General features: G+C 44.6%; 1 protein-coding gene and 1 non-coding gene across 2 annotated transcripts in view; both read left to right on the top strand.

The window, feature by feature from the left end:
- OSTF1 (osteoclast stimulating factor 1) overlaps positions 1-15,326 on the top strand; it is a 53,044-nt gene that overhangs the window by 11,255 nt on the left and 26,463 nt on the right. The gene's annotated exons all lie outside the window — the stretch shown is intronic.
- LOC119948449 lies at positions 11,492-11,629 on the top strand. The gene has a single exon (XR_005456844.1). It is a non-coding gene; the product is annotated as a small nucleolar RNA SNORA7 (small nucleolar RNA).

Here is a 15,326-nt window from a genome sequence, read left to right as displayed (position 1 = left end):
GCTCAATAAATATGACTGACTGACTGACCTGGCAACCCCAGGCAGGAGCTCTTAGTCCTGATAAGGCCCACTCCTGTGAGGAATTTCTAGAGAAGCAGTCCGGCCTAATGGATAGAGCACAGACCCGGGAGTCAGAAGGACCTGGGTTCTAATCCCGGCTCCACCACCTGTCTGCTGTGTGACTTTGGGCTTCAGTTACCATATCTGTAAAATGGAGATTGATTAATAATAATAATGATGACATTTGTTAAGCGCTTACTATGTGCCAAGCACATAGTTTGAGTGTGTGCACCATGTGGGATAGGGACTGTGTCCAATCTGATTGACTTATATCTACCCCAGCACTTAGAACATAGTAAGTACTTGGCACATAGTAAGTACTTGAGTACAATAATAATAATGGTAATGATCGCTATCATTATTATTATTACTGGGTGTATGGCAATGAAAAAGATACAACAGAAATCATTTCTTCCAGGAGTCAGTGTTAACACAGCAAGTGGTCTTTGCAGTGCTGCATTGAATCCTGGAAACTTTTTTACTTATAACTTCATTTTGTTTCTCTTGTGAGGAAAGTATTACTCCCATTTACAGCGTTGTTTCCAGGTAAACTGATTGTCCCCTTGCCCCTTCCAATACTAAAGTGAATTAATCAACCCGATTGTCTCCTTGAACCACAGTCACTATATGAAGTATTATATTTTTGCCTTTGTGTAATTATTTAAATCACTGTGCTCCAACCAGAGGCCCAGATGCCTCTGTTAGACTGTAAGCTCCTTATCAGTTCTCTGCTCTTATCAGTGATTGATTGATCAATGGTATTTATTGAGCACCTACTATGTGCAGAGTACTGTTATGTTGTAGCAGTGCTTAGCAAGCACACGATAAGATAAGGAGCAGCATGGCTCAGTGGAAAGAGCACGGGCTTGGGAGTCAGAGGATGTGGGTTCTAGTCCAGGCTCCTCAACTTGCCAGCTGTATGACTTTGGGCAAGTCACTTAACTTCTCTGTGCCTCAGTTACCTCATCTATAAAATGGGTATTAAGACTGTGAGCCCCATGTGAGACAACCTGATTACCTTATATCCACCCCAGCGCTTATACAGTGTGTGGCACATAGTAAGCGCTTAGCAAATCCCATTATTATTATTATTATTATTATTAATATCACAATTATTATTAGAGCAGGGCACATCCAAGAGGTGGACATGAGCGGAATGAAGAGTGAGAGCAGGGAAGTAGCAGGTAAGGAGAGATAAGTAAGGTGAAGAGTCTATTGTACTCTCCCAAGCACAGAGTACAGTGCTCTGCACACAGTAAGTACTCAAGAATACCATTGATAATGCTGGTGGTAATGGACAGAGCTGGTGTTCCACCTTGAAGGCAATGGAAAAGAGTTTTTGCTTGGGAGAAGGGTAGTCATTGGAGGGTTTTGAGGCCAGGGGAGATGTATGTTGAGACATGTTTTGGGAAGATGATTTAGGTAGCAGTGTGGAGTATGGACTGAAGTGGGGAGAGGCCAAAGGCAGGAAGACCAATCAGTCAATAGTATTTGAGTGCTCACCGTATTTCAGAGCACTGTACTAAGTGCATAGGGGAGGGGAAATAGTCCAGTCGTGGCATGACAAATGCTCGGCCGAAAGGATGAATCCGTGGGATATTTTTGAGGAAAATTAGGCAGGGGTCTTAGCAGCAGTTGATTGGACATGAGAGCGGAATGACAGTGAGGAGTCAGGCTTGAGTCACAGGAGTCAATGAGATGGTAAAGTTGGGAGAAGATGAAGAGTTTTGTTTTGGACATGTTGAGTTTGAGATGCAGGTGGGCCATTCAAGTGGAGATAGCCTGGAGGCAACAGGAGATGCAGGATTGGGTAGCAGGACTAGAGAGATAGATTTGAGTTGCCTCTAGAGAGATTTAGCTGAAGCTCTGGGAATGGATGAGCTCCCCAAGAGAGTAACTGATGGAGGGTAAGGAATGGGACCCAGGTATCCCTGTGATCCCTCACTGAGGTGGAGGGGTGGAGGAAGAGAGGAGGAGACTTATTTTAGTGTGGCTTTGAAAGCAGTCCCCTTCTCTCATGCCCCTGGATCAGAGAGCAGGGTTTTGCTCTTAAATCCAGGAGCTGATGATAATGGGACTGCTTACGGCCTGACGCGACCCTGACTTAAGCCGGTGACTTCCAAGTCGCCGCCTCTCTTGGTCCTCTTTTCATTTGGGTTATTTGGCACTTCTTTCGTCTTCTCCTTTTTTCTCGGCTCTAGCGCCTGTCTCCTCTTCGTTCTCCACCTCCTATTCTGTTTGTCCTCTTCCTTCTCCTCCCCTTTCCTCCACTCCCTTCCCAGGATGAGTCAGACGAGGAGTGGCCCCGATTTCCGCTCCTGGTTGGATGCCGCTTCCCACCCTAAACAGGTTGGCCCAGCCTGAGTTACAGTGCAGCTTCATCAGAGTCACTTTGCCGGGAGGTTGTGTTGAGTAACAACAGCTGAAGTGCTTCCTCAGCATTTCCTGGTAGTTAAACTCTGTCTGGTTGTCAGAGGGACATTATTCTTCATGCATCCTTGGAGATGGATTAGAAACAACCTTTGGCCCTACAAAACATTCTTCTCTCAGCAATAGCTGGCATTAACTTCTACATATATGTCAGAGCCATTTTTTAATGGCATTTATTAAGCGCTTGCTATGTGCAAAGCACTGTTCTAAGCACTGGGGAGGTTACAAGGTGATCAGGTTGTCCCACGGGGGGCTCATAGTCTTAATCCCCATTTTACAGATGAGGTAACTGAGGCACAGAGAAGTTAAGTGACTTGCCCAAAGTCACACAGCTGACAGTTGGCGGAGCCGGGATTTGAACCCATGAGCCCTGACTCCAAAGCCCGGGCTCTTTCCACTGAGCCATGCTGCTTCTCTTCTTCTTACTCCTCTGGATCGTGACTACTTTGGGTGACTTTTTCAGGCCTGCTGTTTTTCAGTTTTCTTCAACCCACAACCAGTATCTGCATTGGCCCCACCGGCTCTCACCCCCTAGCTGTCCACACCTTCTCCCGTTCCTCTCCCATTCCTTGTCTCGTCCGTCTACAGTGAACACCCTCCATCACCCCTCAAGTAGATTCCCATGAAAACCCAAAGATGGAGAGGGAATGCCAGAATATGTTAAATTTAAGCCTAATATCTGGTTTTTGCCTGCTTATTTTCCTGACTGCCTTGTGTCATGTTCTCCCAATCACTCAGTACAGTGCTCTGCACAAAGTGAGTGCTCAGTAAATACCATTGATTGATCGGTCCAGGCTGAGATAATGTAGGGGGCAGTCTCTAACCTTTATCATCTTAGATGATAACCTCATTCTTCCTGATGTCAGTCTCTGTGCTATGATTGCTAAGAAGAGATAGAACCTACTGGTAGATAATACCGGAATATGTTCTGAGATACTGCATGACCCAAGACAAAAGTGATACCTTCCCGGATCTGTTTCTGGGACCTCCCTTGTAAGAGGTGGTTCTGTTTCAAGCCGTGGTTTAGGTTGCTTAGCGACAGTACCGTGGAAATATAGAAATAATCAGATGAAACAGTGTAACCAATAACTTCCCTAATGTCCAGGGTCAGAATCTGGGCGGGTCAGCTTACCACTGAGACAAGTCGAACTCTGAGGTTGACTGTAGAGGAATTTCCTCATACCCTTGGGGCAGCAAGGGGGAGTTCTTAGCTGCTTTCTTGGTTAACCGAACCTTCGAGTTAAAAGCACATTGGGTTGCTTGTCATTTCTCCCACTGCTGCCCTGGCCGGAGGGTCCATCCTATTAAGGAAGCGGTTTTGTGTTTCCAGAGTTGATGGGGGTGTTGAAGCCTTCAGGTTCCTCCTCACCTTAATCCCTCCAAATCCACTTCAGAAAATGCTACTCAGCCTCTAACTTGCGGTGAGGGAATCTTTCCATGTTTGCCGTTGTCCTTTCTGTCCCATGGCACTTATTAGCCAATGAGCAGCTTCTCACTGCAGTTTTGTTCTCTACTAACTGGGAGTCTCCTTTTATGCTGTGGGGAGAGGGATAGGGGTGTGTGAGAAGATGGAGGTAGTATAAGGTAAGCTAAAGCAGTGCAACTGAGCTTACTAATATTAAAGAATAGCAGGATGGTACCAAAAAGCATAGGCACAGAGAAGGGAAAGATGGGTTAGAAAAGACTTACTGTTAGCAAACAGTAACTTCTTGTCAAGAAAACACAAGCCACTTACTTGAAAACAGCTCTTCATTAGTGGTGCAGCAATTAAAGAAGAAGTCTAAAATTACTGAAGGGGGGAATGAAAGATGGAAGGTGATGGTAATGTTGGATTGTCAGAAGATGTTTGTTTCCTTTTAAACACAGTATTCATTGGCTTTTATTTCATTTATGTCTAGAGTATGAAAACAAGCATGTGCAGGGCTGCTGACACCCTTGCCCATCACTGGCCTTGGACGAAAAGTTCCTTTCTGTGGATTTCATCTTCTAATCATAATTGCCTAGTAATTCATGCTTATTTGGAATGAAATGATTAGAAATCTGCTCTCATCTAATAGTGGCGTTCTATGGGAGCTGTAATCCATCAAAGCCCAGAGGGAGTTATCTTGGCCCTGCATAGTACAGCTGTTTCCTTTAACTTAAGAAACAGAAAGGATGGCCTTGATTCTGGAGGATCATTAGTTGGCTGGGTCCCAAAGTGTTGTCGCTGAACAGAAAACATCCTGTTCATCATGTTTGTTTAATATGATCATTTAAACATATCTACTGAAAAGCCCGGTGCTGTGTTCATTGAAAGGATACTCAGAATTTGCAGGGAGCTGTGCATCTTTCCAAATTGGATTAATCCTCACAGTATTCTGGGAGGCAGAGAGGTTAAGTGAGATTATCAATAGAGGAAATCCTGTCGTGTCAAATTTGTATTTATCAGATGTTGCCCACTCCCCCAGAGTAGTCTGCTGCTGCTTTTTTTTTAACATTTGTCGGCTCCAGCATAGGAAGAGGAGAATTGACACAGACTACAATTTTAAACAGTGCGTTCACACTTAATCCTGTCTGTTATTGGAAGAAGTTGGAGTAGTTTCTCACTTGCTGAACTCTGAGATCTAAGGAGAGAAACTACATTAGTCGTTTATGGAGTTTTAATACCCAAAGCTATCCAGCACATCAGTTCTGTACAGTGGCCAGGGAGTAAGCTTCCTTTCCACAGAAGAGGTGGTAGAATGGGATCAGGTACAAACTTGCCTAGCTCTTGTAATAATGATGGTATTTGTTAAGCACTTACTATGTGCGAAGGCGGCTCGTTATTTTTCCAAGTCTGTTCTCTCTGAAGAAAAAATTTCAATCCCAAATGGCATCTTTGAGAGAAGAAATGGACATTTTCATAGAGATTGAGTTATGAAGTAACCCAAGGAAAAGGATTTAAATGAAACCCTGTGTGTATTTTTTGCTTGAATTGATTGATTTGGTGACAGGTTGACTATGTGGGCTGAATGAAAGGGCAGAGTCGGGGATAATGCCAAGTTTATGGGTATTATCTATTGTATTGCAGAGAAGCAGCATGGCCTAGAGGAAAGCACACAGGCCAGGAGTTTGGGGACTTGGGTTCTAATCCCGGCTCCATCATTAGCCTGCTGTGTTATCTTGGACGAATCACTTAATTTGTCTCTGCGTCGATTTCCTCATTTGTACAATGTGGATTCAGTACCTGTTCTCCCTCCTCCATGAGTCCTGTGTGGGACAGGGACTCTGTCTTATCTGATGGTCTTCTATTCACCCCAGCATTTAATACAGTGCTTGGCATATGATAAGCACTTAACAAATTAAAGTTATTATGTTATTAGTAGTAGTATCTTAAAAGATCTACAGGAAGGAGATTCCTCTTAATAACCAATCCAGATAACTGAGGTGCCTCAACGAAAGGCACTAAAACAATCAGTAGTATTTATTTGAGTGCTTTCTATGTATAGAGCACTGTTCTAAGCACTTGGAAGAATACAACAGAATTAGCAGTCATGTTACCTGCCCATAAACAAAGTTCCCTCCTTTCCCTTTCATCAACCTGTGAACTTGTAGGGTTAAAGAACATCTGCCACAGAGAGATGGGATAAAATGTAATGCAGAAAGACCTACCATATGGACTCCACAGAGCAGTTTGGAACAGTCCTTTGCCTCCAGGGTGGTGAATTACTTCACCATTCAGGACTGATGACTATCCGCTCATTTCTTTGTGATTTTAAGGGACAGAGGCTCAACAACCTCCCCGGGAGCCTATGGATTTAGTACCGATAATCGTGAAGTTTTTCTTTATGTACAACTGACCTTTCTCCAGCTTTCAGGCCACTTCATCTTTGGCAGGGCAGAGAGCTTGGCAGGAGCCTCTTTGTACACTTGAAGACCGTTAAGGCATCCTTTGGTCTGCCCTCCTCCAGGCTAAATCATTTCAATTCCTCTAACTTTCTCAGAGGGTCTATTTTCTATCCCTCTGGTTATTATTTTTGTGTCTCTTTTCTGGAACTTTGCCAGTTTCTCCATCTTCTTTGAACTTCAGTGACCAAGCAATACTCTAATAAGAGTCTAACAGTATAGAGTGTAGAGGAAGTATTACTTCCTGGCTTTTGCATGTCATATTCCTATTAATATGTTCCAGTGCCACGTTGGCTTTTTTTAAAAAATATGACACTACTTTCATGACTTCTATTCAGACTGTGGCTGACTGTGACCCTCAGATCTTTTTCTGCTGTTCTTGTGCCTAGCCAGCTTTTCCTTGCCCTGCAGTTGTCTCGTATACTTTTCCCCAGGTGGACTACTCCGCTCTTGGCCCTGTTGAATTTTATCCTGTTTTTGTCGGACTGTTTTTCTAATTTTTTTTTGATGGCATTTATTAAGCGCTTACTAGGTGCAAAGCACTGTTCTAAGCGCTGGGGAGGTTACAAGGTGAATTGATCACAGTCACTCTGAATTTGATTCCTGACTTGTAAAGTGATAGCAACCCTTTACAATTTAGTCTCGTTTGTGAATTTAGCAATCAGATTTGACAGTCTTTCATCTAGGTCACCAATAATTTTTTTCCTTGAGCAGAACCAGCCCCAGAACTGATCTCTGGAAGGCTTCAGCAAAGATCACTTCCCTCATAATAATAGTTGTGGTATGTGGTAAGCGTATACAATGTGCCAAACAGTGTACTAATTGCTGGGGGAGGTACAAGATAATCAGGTTGGACACATGTCCTGTCCCACTTGTTGCTCACAGTCTAACGGGGAGGGAAGATGGGTATTTAATCCCCATTTTGCAGATGAGGAAAGTGACTTGTCCAAGGTCGTACAGCATTTATTCATTCATTCAATCGTATTTATTGAGTGCTTACTGTGTGCAGAGCAATGTACTAAGAGCTTGGGAAGAACAAATTGGCAACATAGAGAGGCGGTCCCTACCCCAAAACGGGCTCACAGTCTAGAAATAATAATGATGGTATTTGTTAAGCGCTTACTATATGCAAAGCACTGTTCTAAGCGCTGGGGAAGTTGCAAAGTGATCAGGTTGTCCCACCGGGGGCTCACAGTTTTAATCCCCATTTTCCAGATGAGGTAACTGAGGCACAGAGAAGTTAAGTGACTTGCCCAAAGTCACACAGCTGATGGCGGAGCTGGGATTTGAACCCATGACCTCTAACTGCAAAGCTCGTGCTCTTTCCACTGAGCCATGCTGCAGACAAGTGGCAAAGCTAGGATTAGAAGACAAATCCTCCGTCTCCCAGGCCCGCACTTTTTCCACTAGGTGCTGTGGTTTCTATCCCCTTCCTGACAAGCCCCAAGCATTTATTTGACTCTTCAAAGAACAGTGCTTTGCACATAGTAAGCGCTTATAAATGCCATCATTATTATTATTATTGTGCAGCGGCCACAGCTCCAAATGATAAATTTGACAGAGCAATCAGTAGTGACTCCAGTATCCCTTTTCCTGATTCATGACCGAAAACCCAGAGCCCATCATCATCACGTAGTAGTAATCTGGATTATTTTCCCTGATCTGGGCATTTACCTTGTAATTCTTCACCCTGAAGCACTTCCCCTGCTACTTCTCAGCACTTTTGCTCAGTTTCCTTACCTGTAAAATGGAGATTTAATATCTGTTTTACTTCCCACTTAGACTGTGAGCCCCATGCCGGACAGGGACTGTGTCCAAACTGTTTATCTTGTATCTACTTCAGCATACACCTAGTAAGCACTTAACAAATACCCTAATTATTCATTGTCAGAGCAAAAGCTATGGTATGTCTGCACTTGGAATGTTGCATGGAGTTTAGATTGCCTTTTCTTCTTCAGGGAATAATAGAACTGGAGAAGATATAGACAAGAGCAACTAAGATGATCAAGGGTACAGAGAGATTGATATACTCAGTTCTTCCATAGCATGTGTTTTCACCATCTGTTTTGGAAAGAACACTTTTGGGGAATAAAGAAATGTTCTTCTGACAGTGAGCATCAATCTGGATAGAGCACAGTGCAGTGCTGTGTGCATGGCGTTGGTGAAGGCGGCCATACTGAAATGTGAATTTTCCTTAATGCAGAGTTGGTTTGGAATATAACCTCTGCGTATAGGAGAACCAAGTGTCCTTTTCATAGTAGAAAATCAAAGACTAAGTGGGGGCATGATCGAAATCTTCATAATCATGAAGGGAGAGGGATGGGGAAAGGCCAAATTGTTGTTCACCAAATTCCATGACACCAGGACGTGAAGTGACCCATTGAAGTTGAAAGATGGTAGGTTAAAAACAAACAGGATACAGTTCTTCGCACAGGAGGTGGTAAGCATGTGGAATCTGGGACCATGAGAAATTATGCAGGGTGAAAATATCTTCAGGTTTAACAAGGGTTTGGATAAATTCAAAGATAAGCAGTTTGTAATGATTGACTGGAGGGAAAGTTAGGAATATAGAGGGGAAAAATTAGTGATGTTAGATAATCCATCTCTAATCATTAAGGATTGCTGTCATGGAGGGCCACCATCACATCGCACAGTTCCTGCAGCATCCAGTTGCCCCTGTTGGAGAGAGAATGTTGAGCTGGATGTACCATTGGTCTGAACAAATAGCGTTCTTATGTAGCAGGAAATGAATTTCACCCTCTACAATTAAAAAAAAAACCAACCCAAAACTATTGATGATTTCTGTAGACTTATGATCCTTTGATCGTTTGATATGTATAATGGCCCAGGGATCAGTGTTGAACTGACCTGAAATACTAGGGTCATTCTATTTTTAAAGATGACCACATTTACCCTATTCCAATCCTCAAGGACTTCTCTCTTCTCAGAGTTTTCACCAGTTGAGGCTTGTGGCTCCTCAATGTCTGCCGTTTCCTGCACACCTTAGGATATGTGTCAGCAGGCCCCGCTCATTTAAATACTCTCATTTTTTCTACATATTCTTCCAATATTGCCCACCTCTGCATCAAACAGAAAGTCCTTACCATCATTTGTGAAGCACTGAATCCCCTCACCCCATGAGAAGCAGCGTGGCTCAGTGGAAAGAGCACGGGCTTGGGAGTCAGAGGTCATGGGTTCTAATCCCGACTCTGCCACTTGTTAGCTGTGTGGCTTTGGGCAAGTCACTTAACTTTTCTGTGCCTCAGTTACCTCATCTGTAAAATGGGGATTAAGACTGTGAACCCCACGTGGGACAACCTTGATTACCTTGTATCTCCCCAGCGCTTAGAACAGTGCTTTGCACATAGTAAGTGCTTAACAAATACCAACATTATTATTATTATTATCCTACCTTATATCGCTGATTTCCAGGTGAACAAGAGGGATGGTGACTGCCTAAACTACAACCCAGGTTCCCCTTTCTGATCTTCCCTCACTCAGTTGAAGAGATTAATTTAAGATAGAGTTTTGAACCGCCTCATTTGATTGGTTGCTACCAACTTGAGCTACATTGTTTTATTTGCTCCTCTTCCCCAGCTCCATTACCCCTACTACTGGATTGGTTTGAAACCAGGCACTTCCTGCTGACATTATCTGAAAACTTCATTAGAGACAGAGAGAATGTTTCTGAAAAATCAAAATTAGTATATTCTTCTGGGGGCGGGAGGTAGGTTAGGGTTAGGGCCTCGGAAGGTAGAAGCTGACTTCACCAGTGCCAGGGGATTAATTTTTTATTTATTTTAAAATAAAACGAATGCCCACCACCACCTCCTCCAGCGTGGCTTAGTGGAAAGAGCATGGGCTTGGGAGTCTGAGAACCCGAGTCCTAATCCCGGCTCCACCATTTGTCTGCGGTCTGACCTTGGGCAAGCCACTTCTCTGTGCCTCAGTTACCTCATCTGTAAAATGGAGATTAAGACTGTGAGCCCCACGTGGGACAAACTGATTACCTTGTATGTACCCCAGTGCTTAGAACAGTTCTTGGCACATGGTAAGCACTTGACAAATACAAGTCATATCCACTCATTCAATCGTATTTATTGAGCACTTACTGTGAGCCGAGCACTGTACTAAGCACTTGGGAAGTACAATTCGGCAATGAATAGAGACAATCCCTACCCAACGGGCTCACGGTCTAGAAGGGGGGAACCCAGCGCCAAAGAATTTTTTTATTTAGGGCAGCAGTAATGGCAGCTCTCCTGCTCCACCCCCTTTTACCCCCCACCTTCACAGCTCCGAGGGCGGCAGAGGTAGCAGGAGCAACAGGACCGGTCGGGAGACCCCAGGCTGTGGTGGCCCAGACTGGGGTCCCCCTGCCACAGGGATCAGCTCCAGGTTCACCCACACTTGCTTTGGTTCGGGAGGAAATCCCGAGTTCCTTCCTCCCCAGATTCACAGGGAAATTCTGCCTCCCACGTCCCTGGCTTCTCCTCTTGCTCATCAGATCAGGCAATCTAGTAATTCAAACTGAGAGAGAGATTTTCCTGAAGATATTTTCAAGCCCTGCCTGATACATTATTTCGGAGGATTTTGCCTGGAAAATGTGCTATAACAAAAAATGCACCTCCCTGTCGTGGAACTTGATGTCCTACTGAAACCCAGTCCTCTCCTCTAATGCCAGCCTACTCACTGTACCTTGATCTTGTCTGTCTCACCACTGACCCCTCGCCCTCATCCACCCTCTGACCTGGAGCTCCCTCCCCCTGTATATATATGACAGCCCACCATTCCCACCTTTAAAACCTTCTTAAAAGCACATCTCCTCCAAGAGGCCTTCCCTGATTAGACCCATTTATCCTCTAATCCTGCTCCCTTCTTTGTTATATATGCACTTGGATCTGTACCCAGTGCTTAGAACAGTGCTTGGCACATAGTAAGCGCTTAACAAGTACCATCATCATCATTATTACCCTTTAAGCACTTGATATTCACCCCACACTCAGCCCCACAGCACTTCTGTACATATCCGTTATTTATTTACAGTAGTGTCTGTCTCCCCTTCTAGACTGTAAGCTCCTGGTGGGTGGGTCATGTCTCTGCTAATGCTATTGTATTGTACTTTTCCAAGTGCTTAGTACCCCTCTCAGGGTCACACCTGGAGAGTTTCTAGTACTCTGCTAGTCTTGACTACTGGAGGGAGAGTCAAGCAGAGGCATATCCATTCCATTCCTAGCTTGGGCAGTGACTAGTGAAAGAAAGGCAATCTGCTACAACTCAAAATTCCTCTGTGCTGGGCAGCAGAGGCGTGGGAGAGAGTCGAGGGCGGAGACTCAAGTTCACTGTGCGGAAGGAGGCAATGGTAAACCACTTCCATATTTTTACAAAGAAAACTCTATGGATATACTACCAGAACAATTGCAGATGGAGGTGGGGCGTTCTGGGAGAGATGTGTCCATGGCATCGCTGTGGGCTGGAGACGGCTCGACGGCATAAGACAAAACATGTGCTTAATATAGTGCTTTGCACACAGTAAGTGCTCAATAAATGCAATTGATTGACTGTTAATTTCCCTGGTCCACCTTTAGCTTGCCAACAACATTCCTTTGCAATTGGGATGTCTTCTGCTTAATTTCATAATTGAGCTTTTTTGTAAAACAAAAGCGGGGAAAAAAAGAACTAGACGGAAGTTGTGGGGAAAAACTTCTACAGTCATCAATTATCAGCTTTCTCTTCCTGTTTGCTGGACAGGAGGAGGGGAGGGGGAGAGGGGAACATTTTTTGTGGTTCTCCTCTTGCCCTACAGGATTGACAAATGTCAATCAATCAATGCTATTTATTGTCCATTTACCGTATGCAGAGCCCTGAACTAAGTGCTTGGAAGAGCCCAGTACAATAGGGTTGGTACACATGATCCCTGCCCCCACTTCCCTCCCCCAGGAGCTCTGCTACAGTTTATGACTCATGGCTTTTCTAATCTTGCCCTTATACAATGGTAATGTTCCTTTACTTCCTCTTTAATAATCTGCAGTTTTCCAGTTTCATTTTCTGGTTTCTGTAGCATTCTGAACTTCAGTAATTTTGGTATTTGTTACCCTTCCTGTCCTTATGAACCGTTCAGATTTATACTTGTGTTTGCAGTTGATTGTCTTTTTGAAAGTCAGCCAGTTTGCTTGGTCTCCTTTGCCTCTTTTCCTGTTGGTTCCTTCCTCCTAATGGCTTTACTTTGGTAAAATTGGATTTCCAAAAGGTCATTTTTTTTTCCTGTTGAAGTCTGATCCCTTTCATGAAGCACTTGACTACAATTATCTCATGATTATTTCCATTCCACCTTAAATTTATCCACTTTCAAATCCTTGATTGATTCTAAGTAAGGCTCAAATCAAAGAGGGTAACTGCCTTAATTGATTTTTGCACTTGCTTTCTAATCTTGTTGCACTAGAACATTATCCCCAGTGCAACCCAGAAACTTGTTTGACAATCTGGGTCCCATTGAATTCCCTTTCCTCTCCATCCAAACCGCTACCTTGCTGGTTCAATCTCTAATCCTATCCCGTCTGGATTACTGCATCAGCCTCCTCTCTGATCTCCCATCCTCCTGTCTCTCCCCACTTCAGTCTATACTTCATGCTGCTGCCCGGATCATCCAGCACTTAGAACAGTGCTTTGCACATAGTAAGGGCTTAACAAATGTCATAATTGTTATTATTTTTGTGCAGAAACGCTCTGGGCATGTTACTCTCCTCCTCAAAAATCTCAAGTGGCTACCAGTCAACCTACGCATCAGGCAAAAACTCCTCACTCTCGGCTTCAAGGCTCTCCATCACCTCGCCCCTTCCTACCTCACCTCCCTTCTTTCCTTCTACAGCCCAGCCCGCACCCTCCGCTCCTCTGCCACTAATCTCCTCACTGTGCCTCGTTCTCGCCTGTCCCGCCGTCGACCCCCGGCCCAAGTCCTCCCCATGGCCTGGAATGCCCTCCCTCCGCACATCCGCCAAGCTAGCTCTCTTCCTCCCTTCAAAGCCCTACTGAGAGCTCACCTCCTTCAGGAGGCCTTCCCAGACTGAGCCTCCTCCTTCCTCTCCCCCTCCCCATCCCCCCCCGCCCTACCTCCTTCCCCTCCCCACAGCACCTGTATATATGTTTGTACAGATTTATTACTATATTTATTTTACTTGTACATATTTACTATTCTATTTATTTTATTTTGTTAATATATTTTGTCTTGTTGTCTGTCTCCCCCATCTAGTCTGTGAGCCCGCTGTTGGGTAGGGACCGTCTCTATATGTTGCCAACTTGTACTTCCCAAGCGCTTAGTACAGTGCTCTGCACACAGTAAGCACTCAATAAATACGATTGAATGAATGAATGAATTGAATTGCTTTTCCAGAAGATATATGGGTAGTTGAATCTGCTTTGGCAAGTTGACCAAAAAAGATTTCAAATCAGTGGGTGACATATCATTAAATTATTTTGACATGGTTGAACTATGAGTCATTTCTCTTTATTCATACTTCCCATTTAAATTCGTTAATTTGGCCCCAGTTTTTATCACTTGCTCTGTATTATTCCCCCTTCATTTTCGAAAGTAGGAAAGGTTAAGCATTTTATATAAGGTGGCATGGGGACGTGAGGGGGAGGGGAGCAGTGGATGCAACAATCAGTGGGTAGAGGAGTAAAGGAGAAGCAACATGGCCTAGTGGAAAGAGCCCCAGCCTGGGAGTCAGAAGACCTGGGTTCCAATCCTGCCTTTTCCATTTGCCTGCTTTGTGACTTGGGGTAAGTCACTTCACTTGTCTGTGTCCGTTTCCTAGCCTGTAAGAATGGGGATTCAGTAGCTGTTCTCGCTCGCTCTTAGATTAGGAGCCTTGAGCGCGAAAGGGGCGGTATCCAACCCAACATTTAGAACATTGTTTGACACCGAGTGAACACTTAGCAGATACCATAATCATCAAGAGTGAGGGGGGCTAAGGAGAGAGGAAAAAGTCGGGTATGGGGAAAGAGAAAGACGGAGCCCCGTGTGGGACAGCGACTGTTTCTGACTTGTCTCATGTCTACCCCAGGCGCTCAGTAGAATGTTTAGCACCATAGTAAGTGCTTACAGTTCTTATCAGAGAAGCAAGAGGAGGCCAGCCAAGCCTTTCCCCAACCCTCCACAACAGGGTCTTTTTCCCATGTGGCAGGGAGGGATGGGGAGAAAACGGTAGAGCTGGGCTACCCAGCGCTCACTGTGTCATTTTTCCTTCAACTTCTTCTCTCCCGAAGCTCCTTTAAGCTAGCTTTCTTCCTCTGATCCTGCTAGAGCTGCTGCCAGCCTCCTCCTCTCCCCCTGCCCCCGCAAACCACCCTCTCCCATGGCCACCCTCCACATCATTTGACAGAAACTGTAGAACTAGTTCTACATAATAGCACAAAGGATGACTCTGTAGAAATGTCTTGTCTTCTAAAAAAAACAATAGAGCAGTATGGATTATTGGAAGAATGTCAAAAATTCTTGAAACTGATTATGGAGAAAACTATAATGGTAGCTTTTATGCAGGAGGCAACTCTAGTTACAGTACAGCCTGGTTGACTCCCTGTTGCTTGGTCAGCATTTCCAGTCACCAACAGCCTCTTGGCAACCAGAATTCTCCTGCACTCGTGCAAGTGAGCGTAAAGTCCTCTGGCAGGGCAGAGAGAAGCAACAATTTGCCCTGTTTGGCTTTTTGATATAAATTTCATATGTTCCTCCTGCTTATTTCTCTCCTTTTGTTGAGATTACTGGACTTCCTCCCCATGCAGCAGAAGCAGCGTGGATTAGTGGAAAGAGCACGGGCTCGGGAGTCAGAGGACGTGGGTTCTAATCCCGGCTCTGCCACTTGTCTGCTGGGTGACCTTGGGCAAGTCACTGAACTTCTCTGTTCCTCAGCTCATCTGTAAGATGGGGAGTAAGACTGTGAGCCCCATGTGGGACAACCTGATTACCTTGTATCTAC

The sequence above is a fragment of the Tachyglossus aculeatus genome, chromosome X4, assembly GCF_015852505.1.
Source record: "Tachyglossus aculeatus isolate mTacAcu1 chromosome X4, mTacAcu1.pri, whole genome shotgun sequence".
Lineage (NCBI taxonomy): Eukaryota > Metazoa > Chordata > Mammalia > Monotremata > Tachyglossidae > Tachyglossus > Tachyglossus aculeatus.
Note: the sequence above shows the minus strand (reverse complement) of the source record. Positions and strands in the feature narration are given on the sequence as shown.